At 39.9% G+C, this 17,278-nt stretch overlaps 1 protein-coding gene across 3 annotated transcripts in view; it reads left to right on the top strand.

Annotated features, from left to right (window-relative positions):
• Positions 1–17,278, top strand: part of FGF1 (fibroblast growth factor 1) — a 74,916-nt gene that overhangs the window by 43,811 nt on the left and 13,827 nt on the right. The gene's annotated exons all lie outside the window — the stretch shown is intronic.

Here is a 17,278-nt window from a genome sequence, read left to right as displayed (position 1 = left end):
GTTCCCCATATTCTGTGCCCCACCACCATTCACAGGCACCCACTCAAGCAATTCACAATATAAAATGGCTTAGTTTAATACTAAAGGTTTGTCTATATGCCTGTTTTGGAGTGGGCTGGATTGGGCTAAATAGGCTGGCTAGGAGATCTGGTGTGGCAGCTGGTGCAATCCTTGTACTGTACTAAAAAGTATACAATATCATGAAGTGGCTTAAGAAGAGAACTACTTCACAATATTGGCAAATTAAACACTCCATCAGCTCCATGGAAGGGCTGAGGACGTGAAAACAAATTCAGTCTTTTAGGCCAGCTGACAAAGTAAAGCAAACAAATAAGCCCTTTTGTGCGGTTTTGGGAGGAAGTTTCCCATTTAGTTTTTTTTTAAAGTGATACAGTGCATATATCCTGCACTAATACACTTTTTATGCAGAGGCAAGGAAGTAGTTAATTCACCAGTATCCTGAAGTGACTCTCTTTTTAAGACAATTTATTATATTGGCAATTGAGGAAGGTTCACTTTTGGTTCATTGTCAGAGATGGCATGTACTGGAAACAAACCAAAACAGAGCAATCGTACCTACATCAAAAAGTATAAGCCTTTGACAGAGGCCCGAAAGGTTCAAATAGGACCATTTGGGTGCAGGCTGGTTTACTCAAGCAAAATGTTTTCTTTAGGACCAAACCTGTCCATCCCTGCAGTAGACCAAACAGCAGGCTATATGGCCACATAGTTAGTCTTTAACCCCATTGTGTGTATGTGTCTCACATTCTGCAATATTGGAGCAGTGTAACATACACAATAATTGAACAACAATAAGAGGACTATTATGACACTATTTGACAAGATTTATTTGTATCCTACCTCTCATCCAAAAGGAGGTATGGTGACACAAAATGTATCTCTCTCCATTTAATCCTTACAACAACTCTGCTATAGGATACGTTGAGAAAGTTAGTTTGGACTATAACTTCCAGAATACCCCACACAGAATGGTCAGCAGCATTGTCTACATTATTTGAGTCAGGGAGTTTCTGTCTTTTTCAAAAAAGTATTTTTCTCAGGCTCTGGACCCCAACACAGAGTGATAGACCTGTGTTGCGGGGGGGGGGGGGGTAAGGAGCCTCTTGAATACTAAGTTTATTATTTTTCATTTTAACGTACATTAGCAGAAACATTGTGTTTTAATTGTGTATACTGCATGTGTAAAATATGCTAAAATGTCACTATGCCACTTTCTCGTCTCCGTCCCAGAGACAAATTCCTGCATAAGGCTTACATCTACTTAACTTTATGATTTTTTTTCAGCACAAGTGTAGTACTCAGAACCATGATTCTGGCTCTACTTCAGTGCCAAATGCTCACCCATCCCCACGGACAATATTCCCTGTTAAGGTCCAAAATGATTTATAACTGCTCAAGCAATACCTGAGTAATATTCTCAGGCACTTAAACTAAAGGTGTCTATCAGAAGGCTGGAATGATTCATATTTTTTTTTGTGGCAGGCCCCTCCCTGCCTGCCTGATGTTTTCTGTTGGTCATAATGACTAACAACACATTCTTTTTTAAACTAAAGAATCTTAAGTGATGGTAACATCATTTGATGTGGCTTTGTTGGACACGATTACTTAGAAAAAAGGGCAAAGAAGCCAACACTGTTTTGCCTCAGCTCCATAAGTTATCCCCCCTCCCTCTGTCTGGAATCCACATACAATCGCATTGTCTCTCCACTAGAACTACTCAGTGGGCATTTTTGGCACAAATTTGTCACCATACATAAATGTTGCAAAGAGCTATTGACCTGTCACACCATTTCTTTCTCAACTGTCCACACGGAAGGAAATCTGTCAAACAGTTGTAAGGTTACGCCTCTTCACAACACTATCACAGAGCCTCAAAGAAGAGGGTGTACATGGATTTGATGCTTTTTTACCTTTAGTCTCACTGCCACTAGTTCAGCAGATTAATCAGAAGAGCTGCCTGTTGCAGGGGTTCCCCATATTCTGTGCCCCATCTCCATTCACAGGCACCCACTCGAGCAGTTCACAATATAAGCAGTGAGTTCAATTGTAGTTGCCTATCCATGACTCCATTAGCACCTGCAGTTAAGGAAATGTTTATCCAGATTGTGATAAAAAATGACCCCTCTTTGTTTGATTTCAGGGAGCTCAAAGCAGAGGGTGTGGTAGAATTTGATGGCAAAGTGCACTTCATTCTATACAAGGCAATGACATTTTATGCAGGTCATTTAAAAATAGAAGCTGGTTTTCAGAAGTTGTTGAATGGGTCATCCCTGGCTGAAAGACAGCAGTATTGTGTCTCCTTTGTACAGATAAAAGGAAGGGAAACATATGGCTGATCCCAAGAAAAGAAATTAACTATTGCATTTGTGCAGTTTTTAGACAGGTAGCCTTATTAGCCTGGTTCAGCGTAACAAAAGAAGGAAAATGATCACTATTTGTGACATTTTCAGATCTACAGATTTATTTTACTGCAAGTTTTCATGAATTATAATCTAGTTCTTCTGAGATGGTTTTAAAGATGTCATAAGACTTTTTAATGTTTTATTCCTTGTCTTAAATAATTGCTAACAGAGAAAGGAACAGCTATGAGTGTGTGAATTAATCCTAAAGTGTACAGAGATTCAGCCAGTTTAACTGCTGACCCTGTCTCTTTGCTCTGAATCAGAGATGGGTAATTTGTAGCCCTCTGAACATTGTTGGAATGCAATCCCGTAATCCCCGTCATTGATTATTCTGGCTGGATCTGATGGGAGCTGCAATTCCAAAGAATCTTGAGGACTTTGAGTTGCTCACCCACACTCTGAACGTATGGGGCTACATTACAGTTCCTAAACAGGCTTGATTAGGGCTTCTTTAAATTGTCGCAAATGAGCCTTACGTTTAACACTTATAACCATGCAGCTTTCCCAAAGCTGCATAGGCTGACTGTGCTCCTGGGAGGCACAGTGGGGAAATGAATTTATGATCTCATAGCCAGGTGCTTCAACCCACTAAGCCAACCAAAAACCGATTAATATTGTGGATCAAAAAAAGATTTGAACCTCACATATGTGCTTAGTGGGGACACCAGAGAGATTTTTCTCTGTTGCTGCTCCCAGACTCTGGAACTCCCTCCCACAGGAGGTCAAACTGGCCCCATCTTTACTGTCCTTGCGCAAGCAAGCTTTCTCTTCAGGCAGGCTTTCCTTAGTGGCTGGTTTGCTAGGAGACAATAAACAGGATGGCGTATATTTTGTTGCTTCTCAATCTGTTATTCATAATACTTTTATTTAACATTTTAATATATTGTTATCAATTCTTTAATATTTGAATAATTTACTAATTTTGGCTTTTAATGTGTTTTCAATGTTGTAAGCCACCTGGGGCCTTTTTTTAAGGAAAACGGCATAGTAAGTAAGTAAGTAAGTAAGTAAGTAAGTAAGTAAGTAAGTAAGTAAGTAAGTAATAACTAACTAACTAACTAACTAACTAACTAACTAACTAACTAACTAACTAACTAACTAACTAACTAACTAACTAAATAAATAAATAAATAAATAAATAAATAAATAAATAAATAAATAAATCCTGCCTTTTATTCACCCTCTAAATTATAATCACATGCAGTCCTATGCAAGTTGTTGTTAACTGTTTGGTGTGGGTGAGTATGTCCAGTTGGCTGGGTTAGTATTTATGGCATATATTCAGATGATGCCATCTGACATTTTACTATGCCAAGAGCATTGCCGTAAACACACAGACAGGCAAAAGTTCTACTCCAGTGATTAACTATTACTAGGCAAATGTCTTTTGCACTATGTTGACTTGGAGATTCCAGCAGTTGTAATCCAAGACATCTGGAACATTGGTTTGGGAAAGAATACTGCAGTCCAAAATGCAGATTTCTGGGAGTGAGCAGTTAAAGCCTTTCCACATGATACTGTACAATAGATTTTGCTTATGTGGCTAATATGGCATTTGTTTAAGAATGCAGACAGTCCACATAGACAGAATGTCCTTGCTGACAACATTGAAGCTTTCCTTATGTGAAAGATTGGAACGGATGCAGATTTAAAAATAGATAGGTACACGTAGTCTGTGTTGCCAGCACAGAGTAATTTGTATATGAAAGTGTATTGTTTTGAACATTTGACTCAACAATACAGCAGGAAAACTCTCAGTAAAATCATTATAGTGTTAAATTATCTGCTCTTTCCCAGTACTGTAATAAAATAAATTGCCTACATTGTGCACTTGAATTACTCTTGAAAAGGTCCCGTAAATCTTATAGGTAGTGAATGCAAAAAGATCCACATTCATGGTAAAATTTCTTTGGATATTTTCAAATCAGCAAACAAATAACATGTAGTTGCCCAGAATGACATTCAACCAGAACTGTACCCACATATCACTTCTCTTACTGGCTTGTACCAACTCCACTTGAAAACAAATACAGTAATGAAGAAAATGCAGTGTAGAAGTTCTGTGGCCATACCTAATTAATGTCTGAGAAGTGGAAACACAAGTTCTCTGCTAATGCCAAATTGGACTGTAGCAACCCCATGTAGCTGTGTAGTCAAGAGTTTGAAATGTAAGATTTTGTAAAAATATGTTCTTTGGAAAGAAGTAATTTCTTAAAAATGAGAAGCTGTACAGAACTCAACATTTCATCTCCAAATAATTACAAAGAGTGTTACGTTGTTCTCTACTTCTGTTTGTCTACAGAATATCCTCTTCTGCTCAATACCATTCACACTTGTTGAAAAACAGCCCATACAATTGTTTTGTGGTTAGCTGAGATGCACTTAACTGATGAAAAAAGGAGTCAGTGAATTTTCCTTTGTGTAGCGTTACTTTGTGAATGGTAGTGAGCAGAAGAGAGTATCCTGTAGACCAGTGATCCCCAACCTTGGGCCTCCATATATTCTTGGACTTCCAGAATTGAAAAGTTCTCAGCCATGCCATCATTTCCAGTGTGGATAGTTTGGTCTCAAAACAGAGGACCGAGTAGGGAACACACCTCAGTAGGCATAATACATAAGAAGTGGGATTGTAGCTGTTCGAGTGAGCGATTCATGGCATTTTGCCAAACTGGGATGCCATACAGAATTTGTGGAGTAATTTTAGATTTAAAAACTTGTAGGGCTTCCAGGACATATCAGTTGCCAGTGCTGTAATAAAATCAAAGTAAATATTGCACAGAAAGCCTGGCTATGTTTAAAACTGATTTGCGGTGAGGAACTCAGGAATGTTTATAGTGAAAAAGAATACCTAAGTATTTGTACTGTTTGACCTGTTCAATATTGTTACCACTGTAATTGTTTCCAGGACTTACCAAAAACTAAGACTTGTTATAATTCAATTGCATTTTGTTTTTGTCAAAATACTCCATACATCTATGGAGTTTCAGACCAGGACAGGTGCATGAGATAATAACAGTGTCATCCGATGGAAAGATCATAAGACGGGCTTCAGGGACAACTACTGGACAGTTTGAGACTCTGTGATTGTTGTTTTGTTTGTTGGACTGCGTGTGAGTCTGATAATAGTAGCTTGCTATACTCTGGAGAAAAAGAAATAATTGTGCCACGGTTCTATTTGATTTTGAATTTGCTGGGTTAAAAGTTGATTTTTATATTATAATATTTGGATAAAGATTGGAGGGAGATCTAAGGGGAGGTTTATGATTAAGGGTTTGGATTGTTGATAAAATTGTGGAAACTGTTGGATCTAAGGGGTGATCATTGTGGTTAAGGGCATAGTATCATCTATACAAACCCCACGCATTGGAAAGCCTGAGATGGCCTCCAAAAATTTAAGACATCAAATGGAGACTTGGTCTGTTCAATCCCAAAGTTTTGGAATAGTGGTACAAGAAGTAGAAAATGAATGGCAGATTACTATGCAAAGACAATAATAACAGGGTTTCAGCAAGTGAATGAAGGTCTCAGCAAAATAGAAGATCATGAAAGAGGGGACATTAGATACCAAACAGCACTTAACTGAAGTTGTACAAACTTTAGAACCGTCCTTATCGGGCATGACACCAGGTAACATAGATGGGATAGAGAGTTATCCAGTGACCTATGCAGCTTCCAAAATTAAAAAGCATTATGTTAAAAATTCCAAGAAAGCAGAGATACCTGTACTGAAACAAGAGAATTTTATTGTGAAAATATGGGAAGTGATAAAAATGGATATTCTGTCAGTTGGGCTGAAAGACTGTTCAATGCAAAAGGAAACTGAACGATGGGATGTATTGTATAAATGACTGCAGTTACCAGATAGTGTTGGAGTAACATAGAATTAAACTAAAATTAAATGATAAGATGAAAGCAGGAGGGTAATCAAATTGTGAAAAAGCAAAAAGTTGATTTGTTATTGTAATATGAATTGATCGGATTATTGTATACTCTGTGTTCTCCTATCCCCCTAACCCTTTTTCCCTCTTCCTTATTCCCCATCACTTTTGTATACCATACCCTGTCCTTAAATAAATACCTTTAAAAAAGAGATAATAACAGCATCATCTGCATAAAGCAGTACAATGTAGACTTTGTTTCATGACATGCTAGGAATAGCAAAACAGTCAAATAGATCCAGGACTTTGGATCCATCCCAGCTGTAGCCTGAGCAAATTCAGATCCTTGTTTGAATCTTATCTTCTTTGAAAACATCAAGACTAATTTAAGGGCCTCAGCCTTTACTGACATTGTAATAAATTAACAAACATTAATTCAGCACATATTGCATCAAATTTAACAAAAGCTGAAACAAAAATAAGTACAAACAAAAATAAGTACCACGGGGGGGGGGAATGTGTTCTTTCTAATGGAGCCAAATTAACACCTGGCCACAAAAGTTCGCCATAAAGTAATTGTCTGGAGCTGATAAAATTATAGAATGTTTTGAACCAACTGTACTCTTTTGTGTGACAGAAACATGGTAATCTATTAAGTTTTAAGATAGCCAACAAATTGCTTGTCTGACCTTGAGAATAGCATACTTCTGATCCCCCAAAAAGAATTTCAAGATACTGAGAAAAGGAAGCATGTTTCATCCATTATTTTCCAGTGGATGTGTTTTGGTGATAATTATAGATCATTCTGATAATAACTAATAAAAAGATGTATACTTAGACCACACTAGCAAAACTGCCTCAGCAGTTTATAAACTCCTGGCTGGAGGTGTGAAATCCAAACAGAAACATTCACATACAGAAAGACTGAGATTTTATTATCCCATGTCTTACCTGTGAAATATTAATATTTATTAATTTATTTATTTTTATTTAAAATAATTAAGTAAAACTTTCTCTTCAAGAGATCCCAAGACAGCTTGCAGTATTAAAACAAATAGTATTAAAAATTAAAAAGTCACAAAATATCACAATATTAGAAAACAATTAAACAAATATAATAATAAAACTGGTAGACAGAAACAGTTCTAAAACACATTAAAAATTAGAAGAAAGCCAAACAAGTAGATCCTAAATGAAATCAATCCTGAACTTCCTTTGGAAGGAAATATTAAACTGAGGCTGGCCCACTTTAGACATATCACAAGAAGGCAGGATTCTGTGGAAAAGAGAATAATGCTGGGAAAGGTTGAAGGCAGCAGGAAGGAAGGAGGCCAAACATGAGATAGATTGACTCTGTAAAGGAAACCACAGCCTTGAATTTACAAGAGCTGAGGAGGGTTGTTGAGACAGGACATTCTGAGGCCATTCATTCGTAGGTCACCATAATTCTGAGGCACAGCATGTTGTATCAACAACAAGCAGATAAAGGCTGGAATCCTGTTACTTCGTTACATATATGGAAGGCAATGATGTAACATTCAGCCATTCTTAGGCAGCAATTAAAACATACCTCCTTAGATTCTCAAGTCTGTACCAAGCCAGCTAGCATGCATGCCCCGGAGAATCCAAATGATGACTTGTGAATTGCTGGCTAAGAATGACTGAATGTTACACCTTATGCCTCCTGCATGTAGATCAAAGCAACAGGATTTCAGCCAAACTAGGGGGCTGAGGACCTGGATTTGTGCCCATGGGAACATACTAAGGGGTGGCAATGGCAAATCACGCTTGATCGCTTCCCATACCTCAAAAACCTGTTAGGGTCACCATACTCAGAAGTGACTAGAAAGTGTGTGAAAAGAAAAGCAGAATGCAGAGGAACCTAAAACAAATCTATATTTTGCCTTAGTCCTGCTTGCTCTTACATGGCTCTTGCAGTGTCTGTGAACACTTCTTCAAAGGTTCTCCACTGAGCTTCACTAAGGAACTACCCACATACAGAGTTAATGAATTTACCTTTTTTCAATAAATTGTAGCCATATCAGATATGACCAACAGGTGTCACTCTTGTAAGCTAATTTGTAGTTGTACTTAGAAAAAAAAAAGCCAAGACTAGCAAACTAGTAGGTGAATAGCATGTTGCTGAATTCAAATAACACATTGAACTGGCTTATCAAGCCATGGCAACAAATTCATGGAAAGATGTCCAAAAGAATGTGTTGGCTACACATCTGTGTTCTCTGTGTGTGTGTGTGTGTGCGTGTGTGTATTCACTGTAAAAGCAATCACAGACAAATGTATTGGCATGTTCATTAAGGATAGGGCACATATTCAAGCCTGAAAGCACTTTCATCAGTTTTTGTATATAATTACTTTTTTCAGTGCACTCTTAGGCACAGGACATAAACAGGATTCCTTTTCCAGACATGGAAAAATTGCTTCTATCCCCTATCTGCAACAGTAGTGCGCCTTCAGCCTCCTTATGCCTGTTTCCAGGTATGGCTTGAGAGACAGGGACCAATCAGAGATGGAACCCAGATCTTTTCTTTCCAGATCCAGTTGTAACTACCCACTACTCCAAAATTTTAAGAGACCCACACAGAATGAGACCAGTGGCCTATCCCACCATACTCTTTCTGCCAGCCAGATGTCTTTGGAGAGACTATAAGCAGAACATAATCACAATCGCCCCCTCCTGCTTGCATTGGCCAGAAATCAGCATTTACAGGCATACTCCTTCTGGTAGTAGAGGTGACACAAAGTCATCATGAGGACTAGTAGGCATGTGCTGCCTTTCCACGACTGTGAAAAAGAGCATACATGTCACAGATCCCTCTTCTACTGGTGAAAACCAGATCATTGCAATGACTGATTTGTATCTATCATGAATAACCTGGGGAATATCAATGGGAATAATTCAAACTAATTCTTTTATTTTTCTAAAGCAAGAAGCCAGTTCTGGTCTGACTAGCCGTATAGTACAAGGTTTCTGAGAACAGCCTTAACTGGATGTAGATAGTTCCTAGAAGCAGGAAGGATTTGAAAGAGCCTTGCATACTGTACTTCATTATCTCCTCTTTTTAAAACAGTCTTTGCTTCCTCTCCACAATGCCCCCCCCGCCTCCTAAAACATTAGCAGTCACCAAGAGCCAATATCTGGAACTCTTAATAGAGTCAAAAATAAGCTATAATAATCAAATGGAGGTGAGTAAGCAATTGTGCTATTAAGATGAAACAATGAGGAGTGAGCATGTAGGACAGAGGAAGTTTTGAAGATGCTCTTTTGAATGTTGGAACCAGGTTGACTGTAGAAACAGTTTTTTTGGGGAGTGGGGAGAGAATTCCCAGAAATCCCACCCCCAGGCAGCATACTGGGTGTGGTATTCTCCAAGCTGAAGTCCAGAAAGTTGCCCCCTTCTTTCTTTCTTTCTTTCTTTCTTTCTTTCTTTCTTTCTTTCTTTCTTTCTTTCTTTCTTTCTTTCTTTCTTTCTTTCTTTCTTTCTTTCTTTCTTTCTTTCTTTCTTTCTTTCTGCTTTGGAAGCATGCTTAAGTCAAAGCAGCACAACCTTTACAGATTACATCAGGAACAGACTGACAAGAAAGGAAGTCCAGCAATTCTTAGTGAAGGAATGGTTCATAGTAAAGGCATTCAGAAAGCAGAGGATCAAAGCCAGCTGAGGATCCCTTGGAAGTGAACCACATTTGAAAGGACAATACAGAATGACATTTGAAAGGCAGGCTTCCTACAAAGCCAAGCAGTCCAAAATCAGCACCAGAGAATCTATTCTCAGAGGGATGGTCTCAAACAGATGTAACAGGAAATGGACTTTTGCAGGACAGAATCAAGTCATCAGGAAGAACAAGATGTTCCCTGTTTGGGCCAAATCACAAGTGACAATACGGCAGTTATTTCACGATTGCTGTGTTTGTGCATGTAGCTGTGAAGTAATTGTGCATGCAACTATGCAGCAGTCATGGCACAACAGAGAAATAAATAATCATGTATATATTTTGCAAAACCTAAATAGCCAGTACTGTGGGATTTGAGCAGCAGCAGAATTGTGTAAAGGGAAATGGCCTGCTCTTCTGCTTGAGAAAAATTGCCTCTCTGAAGCTTCTGCAGCATCACAAAAGGAAGCCACCTTCCATAGTAGTGGAGGTTTTACCTGGGGATGTGGAGAGCTAGGTTCTCCCTCTCTCCCTCTCTGCCCTTCTGCAGCTCCTATTTCTTGACTTTGAACCTGCACTCTCCTTAATTTCACCTCTACTTTTGCTGTAAGGCAAAGGGATGAGGTCTAACCTTGAAGCACTAAAAGCCAGTCATGGTCTACAGAAGCAAATGGTAAACCATGAATGGTGCCTTGCATAGTCGGGGAAAGGAAGGAGAATGTTATTCCTGACAGCCTTGCAACTGTGAGTCTTTTTCCTCTAAACTAGCAAGTGAGCTGGATTTAGGGGGGGGAAAGAAGATGAAGGGAATTACACAAATACAGGTTAGGAAACAAACATCTTAAGTAGGCAGTACTGTACTGTATCTTTAAAGCACATGAGATAATTTTTCTATTAAACACTTTCCCTCCCAGGGACAGACACACCCACGCATGCACAGAAAGTTCTTGCAGTCTTGTAAATCTAGTAGTGCAGTTCATTAGTGTTGGACATTGTCTATTGTTGCAACATTAGAAAGAAAGGAAATTGGAGTATTCAGTATTAGTATCTTGGAAGCGACTCCCTTAGTTTGGCACTGTAAATGCTCAACTCCATAAACTAAAGAATTTGTACAAATGTAATTAGTTTCATGTTATTGGAATAGGCAGGGTAGAGGAACAGATACTGTTTTTTTAAGGTGACTGAAAGAAAAAGAAAACAGATCATACTATATTTTACAGGAAAAACATGAAACATACTTCTTAAAGAGTTCCCACAGATTTACCTTCAGAAAATAAAAGGCCAATGAAGTAAAGCAGGCACAGATGAAGAAATAAGACTTACTTCTGATTATATTTTCAACATTTAAATAGCAGGAGAAAAGTTAAAGTTGAAGTCAGATTTCACCCCTGATTATCCCAAGGTCGAAAACTAGAGATTCTGAAAGAGGTCTATGTGGATAGAACCATAGTTAAGAAAGAAAGAAATGTTTGGGTATGGAATCATCAGATCCATTTTTGGTAATTGTCAGGCATGGACAATTACTTTTAAAAACTAATTATTTGCAGTTACACCATATCTCTTTGCTTTCTAGTGGTTAAAAATAAAATAGTTTTCAAAATATCAGAATGTTTCAAACTTTTGGCCTGCAATACACAGTTATTTAGCGAGGCCGTATATATCCTGCAATTAACAATGTAACTAAAAGCAGCTACATTTCCACTGCAAAAGGATTCCTTGTTACACTCCAATGGTGGGGCCAAATGGACTGTTTCAGTGGAATAGACCCATACCCATTGAACTGAATAAGTAATCCCCAAAACATCCTGTCCTCAGTGGCACTGCTCAGCAATTGCAAACTGAAGGCTGTGGCTTCCTGTATGGAGTCAATCCACCCCATATTTGTTCTTTCTCTTTTCTTGCTGCCTTCAATTTTTCCTAGTAAAATTGTTTTTTTTCTCATGAGTTTTGTCTTCTTATGATGCGTGAAAAGTAAGACAGTGTCAATTTTATCATTTTTGCTTCTAGGGAGAGTTCAGGCTTGATTTGCTCTAGGACCCACTTGTTCATCTTTCTGGCAGTCCAGGGAATTGTCCACCATGAAATGGGGCTGCCTATTGCACCTCATTTCTTCTGCTTGTGTAAAGCACACCTTTGGAACTGCAACAGAAGGAGTCTATCTCCGGACTAGATCAGATGGAAAGCTCTTTAATCTTTCTAGATTGAGAGTAAAGACCAAAGTCCAACTGAAATGCATGAGGGACTTCCTCATTGCAGAGGAATGCAGCTGTTGCCCCACTCTGCTGAAGACCTCCAACAACTTATAAATCATTTTAGTAAGGCCTTGTAAGATTTTGGGTTAACAATCAGTCTGAAGAAAACACAAGTCATGATCCCTCTATTACCATCTCTATGCAAGAATTGGAAGTGCCTGACCACCTTATCTATCTCCTGAGAAACCTATACGTGGGACAGGAAGCAACAGTTAGAACTGGATATGGAACAACTGGTTGGTTCAAAATTGGGAAAGGAGTACGACAAGGATGTATATGTGGGACAGGAAGTAACAATTAGAACAGGAAGTGGAACAACTGATTGGTTCAAAATTGGGAAAGGAGTACGACAAGGCTGTATATTGTCCCCCAGCTTATTTAACTTATATGCAGAATACATCATGTGAAAGGCTGGACTGGAGGAATCCCAAGCCAGAATTAAGATTCCTGGAATAAATATCAACAACCTCCAATATGCAGATGATACCACTCTAATGACAGAAAGTGAGGAGGAACTAAAGAACCTCTTAATGAGGGTGAAAGAGGAGAGCGCAAAAATGGTGTGAAGCTCAACATAAAAAAAAAAAAAAACATCGAAGCTACCAACATGAATTTGACCAAACTCCAGGAGGCAGTGGAAGACAGGAGGGCCTGGCATGCTCTGGTCCATGAGGTCATGAAGAGTTGTACACAGCTTAATGACTAAACAACCACCACCTGGGAATAAGCATAATTAATTCCAGTCTGAATTACTATCTGGTAGTGATTTAGGAATCTATCTGTGAAGCCAGAGTTGGGATTTCCATTCCCCACTGTGCCTCCTGTGAGTAAAGCCAGCCTGTGTGGCCTTGGGCAAGCTGCATAGTCCCAGGGCACCCCCAGATGAAGGGAATGGTCAACCACTTCTGAGTATTCTCTCTCTGGAAAAAAACTGCCATAAGTTAGAATTGACTTGATGGTGCATGAAAAAAAGAAATGTTTTGTGTTGATAGCTTAATTACAAATGAGAAAAGAATCAAAATAGGGACAGATATTTGTAATAAATAAATAAATGCATGGACTGCAATAGATGACAATGCAAGTCAGACTGCTCTGGGATACCTATACATTTGTGTTCCACTTCATTCCTGTCCCAAATAAAGACAACAGGAAATCTCTCCTTGCAGGGTTTCTCACTTTGGACCATTTTTTGTGGAATGCTGGAGTCGGAGATCATTTTAGATGAAATCTTCTGGATCTCTCCAAGCTTTTTCATCATTATGCGGTTCGGCCTCAAACCAGAAAAAATAAGATGTTGTCTTTGGCTTGCATCCTCTCTCTCTCTCTCTCTCTTGCACATATACACATATATACACATACTTACTTTCATTCCCGTAAAACCCAGCACGTCTTTGCCAACAGTATAATAGCAGGCCCATGAGTAGCGCTCTGTGTGGAATACCAACAACGCAACGCAGTCATCAAGAGTATGAGAACAGTGTTCCCGTCTGGCATATCAGGACAATGGGGGCGGAAAATAAGATTCATTCAACTTCTCTTGCGGAGTCAAAAGGCTGCTGGCAAGCCAGGATGGCTTCTAAAAATAGTACCATATCTTAAAGGAGTAGAGCAACATGGAATTAACTAAATCGTTTCCAAATGTCCCACAGAGCTGTTCTGTTAAAACAATTCAGAGAAACATTTGGATCATTAGAACTTTCTGGTACTACTTGAAAGGAAGCATCTTGGTTTATACCCTCCATATGTAAAGTTGTCAAGTCTGAAGTTTTAAGCCTGAGACTCAGACTTTGTAGTCCATTCTCTGGATTTCAGGCTTCAAGACTGAATTCTAAGAGATGCAGCCAGACTGAAAACCCTCCATGTTGTAGTCCATTCCTTTATGGCCATTCACGGATGGTCAGAAGCATCCTTGTCTCCTTCATTATCTTGCCTGCCGTGGACCTGCTGCTGCTACAATTCACATGTGGGCCTTGACATTCTTCCTAGAATTTTGACATTGTCTGTCACACAGGACTGTTTTGCAACTGTTGCTGAGAACCTGCGCCTAGGTCTCCTCTGGCTTTGAAATCTCAAGGATTGGGATGCTGCTGACCTGGCAATCATGGTAATGAATAAAGCTGTGTCTGCTTATTTTATTCTGTTCTGAAGAGAAGAGAAAGCTTTAAGGTGCAGGGAAAAAAAAACAGGGCTCCCAACCTCTCTGCCTCTGCTACAAGCTGCAATGCACAGATTGTTTACAGTGGGCCATCGAGTTACGAATGGCCCTAGTTACGAACATTTCGAGTTACGAACCCGATCTCATCGCAAGTAGTAAACCCTACTTGCGAACGCAGATCGGGTTACGAACCCAAAAGGCAGGGAGAAAGGGCGGGAAATTCGAATTTCCTGCCCTTCCTCCCTGCCTTTGGAGCTTTCAAAAGGCTTCCTCCGACATCGGAGGAAACCTTCTGAAACCTCTGAAGCCAAAAAGGCAGGGAGAAAGCATGGGAAGTTCAAACTTCCCGTGCTTTCTCCCTGCCTTTTTGGCTTCAGAAGCAAGCCAGCCGGCCAGGGAGAAATCGGCTCCCTCCTTTCACCTGATGCTGAGTCCTCTTCGCGCTGGGCTGAGCTCAGCCGGCACGAAGGGGACTCACCGTCGGATGGAAGGAGGGAGCCGATTCCTCTCTGGCCAGCCGGCTTGCTTCTCTTTCGTTTACGAATTTTCCGAGGTACGAATGTCCTCCCAGAACGGATTAAGTTCGTAAGTCGAGGGCCCACTGTATTTTGACACAAGAGTGAAACAGGCCTTACAAGGACTGGAACAGAGCCTGCCATTTGCCTCTCACTTTTTCTTTTTGACATTCTTGCCTTTCCATTCACATTAGCGGGGAAGACAGAGATGTTTTTAAAAGAGAATTAAGCTAAAGAGTTTGATCATTTGATTTGAACTGTTTGTTTAAGCAAAAACTACCCTGACTGGGAGATTCTGGGAGCTCTAATGCCTCCACTCCGGCTATAAGACAGTGACTGAAGTCCTGTTGCTTAGGGTAATAAGTTGCAACTAGAATACGCCTGTTAAATCAGTGGGAATTTGCTAAATCATCTCTTCTGTAAGTTCCATTTCAGTCATCACTTTATTCTCCTTTTCCTTCGAAGGTTTCAGGGCAACTTAAGTCCCTCACCCAATCATCCTCACAGAAATTGTATGAGGTTGATAGAGTGATTTGTCCAAGGTAACCCTGTGAATTTTATGGCTCAATGGGGACAAGAACCCAGATCTCCCTGGTCCTAGTCCCAGTCCAGCAATCTGCTTGCTAAAAAAATGTGGTCCTTCTCATCCATGATGAGGAGAATCAAATGTAGCTGGCTGCTGTAGTGCCAGCCACGTTCCCTTCCTTCTTTGCACTTGCTGACACAAGTATGCTCTTTGAATGGATTTTGACTTGACGAACATCCTCTGGTTGTCTCAAGTTGTTGACGTCCTATATCCAAAAATTATAACTTCCCATAAAACCTACTTTATGTCTGTCGAAGCTGAAGAAGGGATTCCCAACACAGCAACCTTAAATGACCCATTTCCCGCCTTTTCTTAATCGTGGCTATGATCTGTGATTGCTTTGGCAGTAGTAGGCACTACTGTTGGATACCAGTTCAAAACCACAGAGAGCAGAGTTCCTCATGTTTATTTCTTAGACACATCTTAATAGGAGCACTGCTTTCCAAAGACATGTTTTATGGACAGAACAGAGGCAAAAAATGGAAGCATTTAGTCCAAGAAATGAACATTTGCTTGGAAAAGCAAATTGACCAATAATAAAAACCAGAAAGACCACTAAGGACAGGGCCCTTTTCAGTTGTTCTCTCCTCAGAGATGCTTACCTGGTGCACCAAGTGAAGTCTCCGGACTGTTTAGTTTGCTGAGCTCTCATAGGACCACTGTCTGCAGATGTTTCTTTTGAATTAAGTCTGACTATGTTCAGTGGCGCTTTCTCACATAATTTGAAATAGATGCAGGTGAATGATCTGAGGATGAACCTGGACAAGATGGAGGTCCAGAGGGTGTGTGGCCCAGATATTGGTGGTTTGGGAAACTACCTCATTTTGGAGGGGAGGTGACTCTCACTACAAAGACTGAGGTCTGCCGCTTGGGGGTACACCTGAATCCGGCACTTACCATGGAAACCCAGGTAGTGTCAGTGGTCTACAATCTTGCCCAGCTGTGTTCCTATCTTGATGTAGGGGCCCTCACCACTCTGCTCCATGTGCTTGTAGTCTCGAGATTAGACTATTGTAATGCTCTCTACATGGGGCTACCTTTGAGACTGATGCCAAAGCTTCAAATGGTGCAGAATGCAGTGGCCAGACTTCTTACTGGGTTGAGAAAACATCAGCATATCTCCCCTACTCTGATGGCCTTGCATTGGCTGCCTGTTCCTTTCTGCATTGATTTCAAAATACTCATGATGACATATAAAGAAAGCCCTAAACAGTTTAGGACCTCAATATCTGGTGGAACACCTCCTCCCACCTAGATCTACGTACCCGCATCACTCACTCTAGCCAGGAGGGGCAATTGAGGGGCCTAATGCCGAGGTAGGCCCCAAGAGAAAGAACAAGAAAGTGGGCTGTCTCGGCAGTGGCCCCTCATCTCTGGAACAATTCCCCCCCCCCCGCAAATTTGTCTGGCTCCCTTGCTGAGTGTTTTTAAGAGCCAGCTCAAGACCTGGATCTTCCGGCAGGCCTTCCCTCATGTCAATACTTAATTTATTCCGCCATCTTTATTTGTATTAATATTGGTTTTTTTATTATTATTAGTAGTAGTATTGTTAGCTGCCCAGAGTAGACTTTGGTCTAGCTGGGTGGGATATTAAATAAATAAAAAACAAACAAACAAATGTATGCATAGGATTATAGTATAATATATTATTTTAACCCAAAACTTTTTTTCTCTCTCTGGAAAGTTGGGAGGTATATTCCAAAAAGTAATTCTTTTCAGGTTCTGGTTTGTTTGTTGTTCATATGATTCAGCTGTGTTTCTGTTAATGTGTCACTTTTTAAACTAATTTTAATTTTCCCT

The sequence above is a fragment of the Pogona vitticeps genome, chromosome 2 (assembly GCF_051106095.1).
Source record: "Pogona vitticeps strain Pit_001003342236 chromosome 2, PviZW2.1, whole genome shotgun sequence".
Classification (NCBI taxonomy): Eukaryota; Metazoa; Chordata; class Lepidosauria; order Squamata; family Agamidae; genus Pogona; species Pogona vitticeps.
This window is presented reverse-complemented; position numbering and strand designations above follow the sequence as displayed.